Here is a 5000-nt window from a genome sequence, read left to right as displayed (position 1 = left end):
TCTTCAAAATAAAAGTCCTGCTCTGGAAACTGCACGAGGGCTGGAAGTGGAGTCAGAAATGTGTTGAGTGAAACAGTTAGACATAAATAAATCCAGAGAAGAAGAACGTGAAGCTGCTCTTCTTTCATTATTTATTAAATAGATATGAGATTGTCCCAGGAGCCACATGTGTGAGCGATCATAGAGAACAAGTGTCTCCAGCTGCTCCACATGTTGAACATACAACCATTCACAGCTTCAGCTGCTCATGTTTGTATTATTGTTTATCCATGCTCATATAATAAATGAGGAGAAAGTGATTTGGATGAAATAATATCACTATTTTAAGCTTTGATCTGGTTACTGTTGCAAAGTTTAAAATGTGATGTGTTTTGACCATTTATACTGTGACACGTGGCGAAGAGTAATCAGTGTGTGATGAGCTGCAGCTTCCTGTTTGTTCTGCTGCACATAGAAAACACCAGCATCAAGACAGTGTGTGTGTGTGTGTGTGTGTGTTTGTATGTGTGTGTGTGTGTGTGTGTGACGATGTGTCAGCTCGGTGAAGGTCACAGGACAAACCATGAAGTCTTTCAGCTCGTCTTGTTCGTCCTGTGCAGAAACCTTCAGAGCTGTTTCCTGTGCAGCAGCGTTGAAGTCTTGGTCCCAACAGGACCGTGAGACTTCACCTCCGCTGGTCGTCTCCAGAACAGGATGTCATGTCGTAAAAAGAAAACCTTTGCAGAAGATTAATTCTACAAAAGATGTTATAAAAACGGAAACTAAAACATACTCAATACATTTTCTAGCATGAATTTTTCCATACAAAATAAAAACCCTAATATGTATAATTATATGTCATTCCTCACGTCGAATTCACAGCAGGGAGCGGCGAGGTGCGGCGAGGTGCGGCGAGCTTCCTGTGACATATTGACCTGAGTTACAAAGAATGTCTTCCTGCAGACCGAGTGACCGAGTGACAGAGTGACCTTGGGCCCTGTCCTTCCCAGGATGTGTTGTTCACCTGTGTTTCAGGAGGTTGATTGGTGGAGCTGAGACTTCGTCAGTGATGCAGCACACCTGAGCAGGCTGAGCTCAGGCTATGAAGCAGACCTGCGAGATCTCCTCGCTCTCTTCCCTTTGGCCTGCTGACTGATATTCTTATTACTACGCAACGTGGTTGTGCTTTGTGTGTCATTTACTTAATTAAACCTGTAGAGCAAAGTTATTGGTTGTGTGGTCTCCCTCTTTGTCACCTCCTTTCGAGCCAGGTTGTGACAAATGGGGGCTCGTCGAGTTTTCTAATACTGAAGTTAGAAGCCTGTTTATATTCAGCTATTAGGTAAAAGTCTCTGGCTTGCCTTTAGAGGAGGGCAGAGTACTAGATTTGGGAGGCCTCAGTCTAGAATGTTGGCTGTTGGTTGTGATTGAGATCAGTTTGTCTGTGTAGGAACAGGTTGGTGGCGTTTCCTGCATAGTTTGCTTTGTTTGGTCATTTGTGCAGACAATTAGTGCTGGAGACACTTTGGGAAATTTCAGGCTAGGATGACAGAGTTGATGGTTTGGGGTGCACATGAACAAATTGATTCCCTGGTAGGATGAAGGATCGTTTCTCCTTTGGGATTCGTTCATAAAATCATTGGTAAAGTTGCAGTGAAAACGGTTAGAGCAGTTGTCTCGGGGGCACGTCCCCGGACTAGAGGGGCTCTCTGTTAAAGCAGTTGCCTTCCTCGCTCTGGCGGTTTTTAGTGCACTTTTTATCCCACTGTAAGTAACTGCATGAAGACTAGGGTTGAGATTAATAAGTTTCTGGCTAGGTAGTTAGTAGGAGGGCTCTAATTTGTATTGCACCTCAGGGATCAATACTGTCTAATGTTATGGCTACTGTGGCTAACTTTGTTCAGTCTCCGTCTGAGGAACTGTTGGATAGTTGTACAAGAGAGCAACTGTTGAAGCTTGTTGAGCATTATGATGTTGATGTTGGAGAAAAACGGTTAAAAAAGAAAATTAAAGGGTCATTGAGGGATATTTTAATGGAAAATGGTGTTTTTGCCAGCTACACTACAAAGTCCAAGGGACATTGTTGGTGAGTCTGTGGGTTCTCCTACAATAGCTTTAACGTTTGCGCAACAAAAAGAGCTAAAATTGCAGATAGAGCAGTACCGGCTAGACCTAATTAAGGCAGGTAGGCTGTCAGGTAATGCTGATACTAGGGATTCAGGTGAATACGGTTCACAAAATTTGAAAAGGTTTGATGTGGTGGGACACTTGCGTCTCGTACCAAAGTTTGATGAGAGAGACCCAGACACTTCTTTCTCCCTTTTTGAACGTGTTGCCGATGGGAGAGGGTGGCCCGAGGCTGACCAGGTAGTGATGTTGCAATCGGTATTGACAGGAAAAGCCCAAGAAGCTTATTCAGTTCTTAGTGCAGTTGAAAGCCAGAAATATTCTACTGTTAAAGATGCTGTTTTGAAAGCGTATGAGTTGGGACCAGAGGCCTATCAGCAACGATTTAGGTCTGGGAGGAAGTCTGACGAGCAGTCACATGTTGAATTTGTAAGGGATTTAATTAAACATTTCAATAGGTGGTGTTCGGTGTTGGAAGTTACTACTTTTAAAGATCTGTGTGATCTGATGGTGCTAGAGCAGTTTAAAGACTGTATTCCACCTGAGGTTGCCACTCGTATTGCTGAGCGTGGAGTAGAGACTGCCTCTGAAGCTGCTACCATGGCAGATGAGTATGTGCTGGCACATAAAGGAAAGTTTGGAAGAAACTGTGGGGCAGATAATGCTACTGCTGAAGCTGTTGGTCATTCCGCTAAATGTTCTTGGTCTGAGTCCGCAAAGATGAATCCTGGTCCGCGTTCATCTCATTTTGAGCATGCGTGTAACTATTGCCATGAGAGGGGACATTGGAAAGCAGAGTGTCCTCTACTGGAAAGTAGGATAAATCACACGGGTGGTAGATATATTAGACCAGTTGCTCTCAGTGCTCCAGTTAGGACAATTCCAGTTGTTTCGGAGGAGGTGCTGGATTCAGTTAAATCTGAAACTGGAACTGTTCTGGTTTTGAAGCGTTCGTGTCAGATGGGGTGGTATCTCTCACTGGTAATGATATTAAAGTGCCTGTGAAAATTCTACGAGTCATTCATTCTAGCGTCCGTGCTGCCCTTTTCTCAGGACTCAGATACTGGTGATTGTGTGCTGGTAAATCTCCATTTTCTACGCCCATTCGTATAGTTAAAATGTCGGATGTGCACGGACAGGTGGAAACCGTCTGACGGCAGCTAAAGGAGGCCTCACGCAGCAAAGCAACGTTTGGGGAGAAAAGAGGCAAAAAACAAAAAACACAAAGACACAACGAGTAAAGTTTTACCAAAGGACTTCATCCCACAGGGAAACTCTTCTATTTATTCTGATTTGTATGTTTCTCTTCTCCCCACGGCTCCTCTACACTCGCCTGCCTCACAGAACCCTTCACAGTATTTCATTTGACTTCCTGACAGTACCAGAGTCAGCTGCACGCTAGTTTACATCATCAGTCTGAGCAGAAAACAGATCGCTGTGGAGTCAAATATAAAACACGAACACAAGACATATTCACAACACAACGACTGCATTAAGACACTTCGAGCGTTTGCGTTCCTGCATGTAATGTAACATAATGTAATGTAACATAACGTAATGTGATGTAATGTAATGTAACATAATGTAACATAATGTAACGTAATGTAACATAATGTAATGTAACATAATGTAATGTGATGTAATGTAATGTAATATAATGTAATGTGATGTGATGTAATGTAATGTAACATAATGTAATGTAACATAACGTAATGTAACATAATGTAATGTAACATAATGTAACATAATATAATGTGATGTAATGTAATGTAATGTAATGTAACATAACGTAATGTAATGTAATGTAACATAATGTAATGTAACGTAATGTAACATAATGTAATGTAACATAATATAATGTGATGTAATGTAATGTAATGTAACATAACGTAATGTAATGTAATGTAACATAATGTAATGTAACGTAATGTAACATAATGTAATGTAACATAATATAATGTAATGTAATGTGATGTAATGTAACATAACGTAATGTGATGTAATGTGATGTAATGTAATGTAATGTAATGTAACATAATGTAATGTAACATAATGTAATGTAACATAATGTAATGTAACATAATGTAATGTAACGTAATGTAACATAATGTAATGTAACATAATATAATGTGATGTAATGTAATGTAATGTAACATAACGTAATGTAATGTAATGTAACATAATGTAATGTAATGTAATGTAACATAATGTAATGTAACATAATGTAACATAATATAATGTGATGTAATGTAATGTAATGTAATGTAACATAACGTAATGTAATGTAATGTAACATAATGTAATGTAACGTAATGTAACATAATGTAATGTAACATAATATAATGTAATGTAATGTGATGTAATGTAACATAACGTAATGTGATGTAATGTGATGTAATGTAATGTAATGTAACATAATGTAATGTGATGTAATGTAATGTAACATAATGTAATGTAACATAACGTAATGTAACATAATGTAATGTAACATAATGTAACATAATATAATGTGATGTAATGTAATGTAATGTAACATAACGTAATGTAATGTAATGTAACATAATGTAATGTAACATAATGTAACATAATATAATGTAATGTAATGTGATGTAATGTAACATAACGTAATGTGATGTAATGTGATGTAACATAATATAATGTAATGTAACATAATGTAATGTAACATAACGTAATGTGATGTGATGTAATGTAATGTAATATAATGTAATGTGATGTAATGTAATGTAACATAATGTAATGTAACATAACGTAATGTAACATAATGTAATGTAACATAATGTAACATAATGTAATGTGATGTAATGTAATGTAACATAATGTAATGTAACATAATGTAACATAATGTAATGTGATGTAATGTAATGTAACATAAT

Source organism: Cottoperca gobio, chromosome 17 (genome assembly GCF_900634415.1).
Source record: "Cottoperca gobio chromosome 17, fCotGob3.1, whole genome shotgun sequence".
Classification (NCBI taxonomy): Eukaryota; Metazoa; Chordata; class Actinopteri; order Perciformes; family Bovichtidae; genus Cottoperca; species Cottoperca gobio.
This window is presented reverse-complemented; position numbering follows the sequence as displayed.